Source organism: Lygodium microphyllum, chromosome 11, assembly GCF_053477565.2.
Source record: "Lygodium microphyllum isolate KBCC chromosome 11, Lygodium_microphyllum_v1.1.10, whole genome shotgun sequence".
Classification (NCBI taxonomy): Eukaryota; Viridiplantae; Streptophyta; class Polypodiopsida; order Schizaeales; family Lygodiaceae; genus Lygodium; species Lygodium microphyllum.
In genome coordinates, this window is record NC_141145.1 from 130,139,094 (window position 1) to 130,145,912 (window position 6,819).

Below are 6,819 nucleotides of genomic sequence, written 5' to 3' on the forward strand. Positions count from 1 at the left end.
GGTCGGGGTTTGTAAAATTTCTAGATTTTCTCTCTCAAGTTGTTTCTGATTTACTAGAGTCCGATTTTGAAAATCAGATGTCCTATTTACCAGTGTCTGATTCTAGGAATCAAACATGGTCAAGTCCGATTGTCACAATCAGACAAGATGTGTCCAATCAAACAATGTGGGTTGGTTCGATTTGGCTATGGTCCAATTCTCAAAATCGGACAGAGGCCCTTGGTCCGATTTGGATAGGTGTCTGATCGAACCGATCACACTGGGTTCGATTTCATGGTCCGATTGTCACGATCGGACAATAGAGCCCGATCGGACGAGGTGGTGTGTTCGCGTTCGATTCTCAAAATCAGATGGAAGTGGGTTGTCAGATCGGACAGGTCAGGTTTTCGTGTCTGATTTTCTAGCATCCGATTCTGGATGGTCCGATTCTATGTGTCTAATCTTCTGGATTGGACAAGGTCTTTGGTCCGAGCATCCGATTCTGCAGAATCAGACGTCCCATTGTGGAAATCAGACTCTGGGAAAGGCATCCGATTCCGTCGGCCAAAACACGCATCGACTATGATTTGCCAAAAATTTCTACTCTAAAGCCACCACCACCTACAAGATCTTCCAAAATTCAAGCAAAGGTGTAGGCCAAGGGTATCCTGTACCTAAATCTCGCCAAAAACTCTGACATGCTCTAATCGATCTTACGTGGACTCGTGACCTACAAGCTCTCTCTCTCTCTCTCTCTCTCTCTCTCTCTCTCTCTCTCTCTCTCTCTCTCTCTCTCTCTCTCTCTCTCTCTCTCTCTCTCTCTCTCTCTCTCTCTCTCTCTCTCTCTGTCTCTCTCTCTCTCTCTCTCTCTCTCTCTCTCTCTCTCTCTCTCTCTCTCAAAGCCAAGGCTGCAAATGAGGCTTTCCCTAGTCACCCAGGACCTAAACCCTTGTTAAGCACAACCTTAGCCTTCCCGATCACTCCCCTTGTGACTCTGGCACATCTGAGTGCTCCTTTTTTCCATTTTCTCCCTATTTGTGCCTCGTTCATGCCTATTTTACAGGAATGAACCCTAAGCTTCCACACCGATTTCTCCAACCTATCCTACTCTAAATGCAACAAAAATCAAAAGCAAAGTACTGAAATGATTTCTCCTACTCAACTAATCATTAAAAACCAAAAATACTTACTTGTAACATAGATTAAAAACCCAAAACCTCCTATCTATCTCAAGCTCCAATTCGAGGATGAAACCCTTACTTTGACAGCGCTCAATTTAAGCGTGCAAGTGCTCAAGCTTGAATCCATTGGTCTTGCCAATGGAACCAAAATGTAGAGGCAAACCGCCAAGACCCACAGACTGCTTATTTCTTCAAGCATTTCAAGCAAGCACTAATGGTTACCTCTCACATAGCTGACGCGCTATCCCTCTCTACGAGTGTAATGAGTTTACCTTGATGCCCAATTGAGTTGCTTCCTCTCTCAAGCACTCCGATAGCTCCACGGTTCTTGATGCAAGCTCAAGCATCCTCAAGCCTCTTCCTCCAAGCTTCATCCTCTATAGCCACGTGCAAGACGAGAGAAGAGAAGAGAAAAAGAAGAGAGGAGATGGTGGAGGGCTTCACCTCCAAGATCCCTCACCCTCACACACTCACTCCCTCACACTCCCTCCCTTAAAAGAAGAAGAGTCCACTTTGCCACACACCAAAAAATAAGCTCTCATTCACTTTTTGAACTTTATATACAAAACCATAAATCCCTTTTGGGTGATCATCCCCTTATCCCCTTTTTTACATGACCGGCCATTGTGGCAAGGTCCTTTTTCCCATTCCCTTCTACTTGATCTATTTCTTTGATTTATGCATGTCTACCCTTTTACAATTTGCACAAGAGGGAGCCTGGTGCTCCTTTTCTCAAAAATTGTGGGGCACCTTTCACTTAGATGTGCTTTTGCCTTTAGCTTGATTTTAGAGGCCATCCTTGTGCCTTAACTTGTTCTCCGTCCTGCTTCTTCCATTACCTCTATATTTTACTTCTTTTTCTTCCATCTCGAGCTAGGGTTAACAGTTGTCTTGTGATGAGGAGAGCTTTTCTAATAGTCGCTTCTTGTAGAAAGTGTCTGCCACATGGCTTATCATGGGTTAAGATAATGCTAATCTTCTCTCCTGCAACATATCTTCGCACCACTTCATTCTTATCTTTCTTCTATAGTATGCCACCAAGTAGTGTAGGGGAATAATTCCAATAGAAGCCTCTTCTTTTCTTAGTTGTAGAGTCTAGAAGGGAAATGCTATATAGCTAGGAGATTGGCAATATCAACATACCATGGGTTGAAAGTCTCCACTAGAAATAGGGAAGCATCAAGAAGGCCTGGATCATCTTGCCCCTCTTCTTCACTCTAAAGGATCCATGATAGTTAATCAACTAGTACATACAGCCTTTGAGAGCCTCATGTCCACATAGAACTTGAAGTGTATCAACAAAATGCAATTTTTAAACTTCTCCAAAGGCAAACACAATCGCCAAGTATTCTAATTTGGTCATTGTATAGTTCCTTTTCCTATTAGTGACTTTTCGGCTTACATAATAAATAGATTGATCTAGATTTGAGGAATCTTTTTGGCATAAGACTACACATAACCTTTCGATCGATACATCAGTGCACACATAGAATTCCTTTCTCCAAATAGGAGATTGTAGGATGGGCACTTTAATAAGACCTTGATTCAAGGTGTTGAAAGCTTCTTCACTCACAATCGATCATCTAAATAAACTATGTATCCTTCTTGAAAAGCTTGTACATAGGAGCTATCTTTGTCACAAAGTACGTAATAAATCTTCTATAATATCCAACATGGCCTAGAAATCTCATCATGTTCACATCACTCGCAACATAGGTTGAATACAAAGAAGTGGTATGCCTCAATGAAATCATGCAGATGGTTTTAAAATTGTCCATTATCACTTTAAAAGGTGGCTAGGGTGTTGCAAATCCCAAATGACATCGCTTTATAGGCATAGGGTGGTAAAGTCATCTTAGACTAATCTTTTTCTACAATCTACACCTGAGTATATCCATTGAATCCATCCAGAAGGGAGTATAACTCATGTTTTGCTATAGTGTCCAAGAGTTGCTTTGTGAAGGGAATAGGAAAACGGTTCTCCTTTTTCTTGGAATTCAGCTTTGGAAAGTTTATACATATTTGTAGCTTCCCATTATTCTTGGATACAACCACTATAGGGGAAACCCATTCATTGTTGACCATTAGATAAAAGAACTTGACTTCTAAAAGCTTCAGCAAAACTCCATTTTCACCAATAAGAAATATCTAGGATTAATATGCCTTTGACGTTGTCATATCACGCTCCAATTTAATGTGGTGCTGACACACCTTGGGGTCAATCCCCTTTAGTTCCATGTAGGACTAAAGCAAACATATCCAAGTTCTCTTTCAATAGGTCATAGAGGATCGATAACTTCTTATTAGGAGGGAGGACTACTACCCACTTTGAGATGTTGTTGAGTCCCATATACATCAACAATGGTCAACTACTTTTGACCTTCCACTTCTTGGATGAAATTTTAATGTATAGATTTTGGGTACATGTTAGACTCCTTCAAGGAAGTTGCCTCTTCCTTGGATGCTTCTCTAGAACCAGCTTCTTCTTCCTTTGATTCTGACTGCTCATATACTATTAGATGTTGAAATGGTATAACAACAATTTTACATTTTTTTAAAGGGATAATCACTTCTTGACTTGAGGATTCATATTCTGAGGATGCATCTAGGAATGCCACATAACAAGTACCACCTAAGTTTCTTTTCTTTTATGACACTAGTGCTTGTTGGCACAGAGCATCATCATCATCATCTTTTCTTGAGAAAGGTAGATCATGGCAATAAGAGCCATTGTGAAGGAAATATTTATTTTTTAATCCATTTTTATGCATTTTTATATATAATAAGATTCATTAATTAGTCCAAAGGATACCAACGTTCTTCCATCCAACAACATGCTATCTTCATCCTTTGAAGCCTATGCGATTGCATCATCATTTGTATTCTCTTTTGATTGGATCAATTCTTCCTCTTTATTATGATAATCTTGCTCTTCACTTTCATCATCTCCCTCTTCCAAATATGTCTCTACTTCTAGAGAGACTTTGTAGGAGAAAAACATGCTCTTCATTTCTAATTCTTCTATTCTCTATAAGTCCAAATTGGCCATATAATAGGGAGAACATTACATCCATGCTTCTATCCCAGTGTCAAAACTAATTTTAGAGGTTACTCTTAGCTTAAGCAAGAGGTATCCACCAAATGATAGTGACTTTCCTTGGAAGGTTGACTCATAGTGCCTACTATGAGGGACTATGCCTTTGTTTTCCTTCGAAACATTTGTTTTATGACTTCTTCTTCACCTAATGTTCCTTCTACAATTTCTTTGGATGAGTCAAAACAAACTTCTAAGAAAGTGGATCCATTTCCTTTTTACAAAATCTACAACTTCATACAACTTTCTTAGGTCCCCAACGTAGGGTTAAGTTTCCCTTGAACCAATTATTCCTTTAGCCATGGTCTTTGTAGCAATAGGGGGGTAAAAGGTCCCATAAGAATTAAGCATCACCACTAGATAAGTCAACTAGTAATCTCTTCCAGCTAGGGTAGTCTTGACATAAGGGAGAATGCCTAGAGGCCTTATTTTGCTTTGATCTTCCAATCGAATGAGCCACTAAGTTGGCTGCATACCCTGCAATCCCAAGTCCTTCATTGGTACATATGTTATAATGTTCATTTAAGAACCTCCATCTATCAACACATCTGCAATGTAACATCCTTTAATGTATATACTTGTCTAAGGAGTGCTAATATCCTAAAAATTGTTCGCCACATCTACTTCTTTCACAAGCTCTAGAGCTTTATTGGCTTTTGATGTCAACACAGGGTTGGCAATTCTCAATCCACATCTTCTTATTAGAATACTTTTGCATATTTTATGGTAGATGGGAGACAACATTAATGACCGGCATAATGTTAAGGTTGGGCTAGTCCCCTTGATCATGTCATACTCCTTAATTGGTTCCACGAACTTTTCTAGTCAGCTTGAAAATGGGGCAACACCCATTTTCATTTTCCTTTTTTCTTCAAGAATGGGTTGCACAATTGCTTCACACAAGGTTGGAAGCATCTCCACCTCTTCTATCTCCTTGACCTCTAGTCTTGCTTCTTGCACTATCTCTATATCCTTCTATAATATGAGAGCACTTTGCAATGTGCTACCCTATACTATATTGCTCGATAATTCTATCTTGTCTCACCAACAAACATGTTACTTAACTCGATCCTACCAAGGACAATTGCTGCACATCACTTGATTAGGATGAGCGACTCATAGAGATCCTTTGGGCATAAAAAACCTCTTGCAAAGCCACAATAGGATAGATGTCTTTCAAGTGGTGTATGGCACATAGGCTAGAGATCTTCCTGATCAAGCTCCAACTACTCTCTCTATAAATGGCAATTAAAGATCATCTTGGCGATGATGAGTCCCTACAATGCCACCTACTACATTTGGAATGTTTGGACAAGATTTGTGGATGGCCTTACAATGCATAGAAGTCATGCAAGCCCATCACATAGCCTATCATGACATCTTCATTAAGCAAAAGAATCCAAGGAAGGAGTTCTAGTCCTTGCATATCATTTACACTTTGGAAAGCTTCCTGGAAAACTCTAATAGCATTGTATGGGCCCCTACAAAGTGCTTGCTGTAAATCCTAATGACTCTATAGACAACTTGTTATAATAATAACAAACCCCGTTGGACAAAAACTAGCATAACTCTTCAAAGAGTAGTCCAAATGGGACATGTCACACATTAATATGAAACTCTCAAAGAGTAATTTCTTCTTATATTGGTGCCACTTTTCTTAAAATAGGATAGAATAAAATATGTTCTAAAATAGTTTGTTGTTCAAGGACTATTGTTTGCAACACATTTGACCCAACTAGAACTATGATTCAATCATTAAAGCATCCTGAAGATAAGGAAACTCATACAAGATAGATTCAAGTCTCCAAGAAGCTTCTCCATGTGGTAATCCTCTCCACTCAATCAAGTGCTTAGTGATGGACCTAAAGTGAACTTCTCCTCACGTTGTTCTATGATCTCCTCCACGAATATATAGTATGAGACCACCTTCTCATCAATGGGAAGTAGCTCTTTCAGTATATCAACCTAGATGCCATAGAATGATTTGAGTTGACTGATATAAAACACATTGTGAATCTTAGTAAAAGAGGGTAGTTCCAGTCTATATGCTAAGTCCACTATGTGTCTTTAGAATCCTATATGGCCCATAAAACCTATAAGCAAGCTTATTGCTAGAGCCATCTATAAAAGTGGGGTAGCAATGCTTGGGTACTTTCAACACTCCATAAACATGTGAACAAGCTTCTTGCTAGAGCCATCTTTCAAAGTGGAGTAGTGAGATTTAGGTACTTTCACTAAAACCAACTCTCCTTCTTAAAACTCCATAAGACGCCTCTTCTCATCAGCTCTTACTCCTCTTTCCCATAAGGGTTAACCTTCTCATTGAAAAGAACTGTGGGGGAAGGGGCACTTTATAGTAATATAAGGCTTCAAAGGGAGAAACTACAATACTAGCATGGGTAGAGTGTAACCAAGAGTCCCACGCATGCTGCATATCATGATAGAAATGTCTAAGTTAGGTCTCTAGCCACTTGTTGACCCTTTCTATCTAAGCACCATCTGATAGGTTGTAGAGGGAGCCTACTTAGTAGCCATGGAGGTGAATATCGCCTACTAGAAGTTACT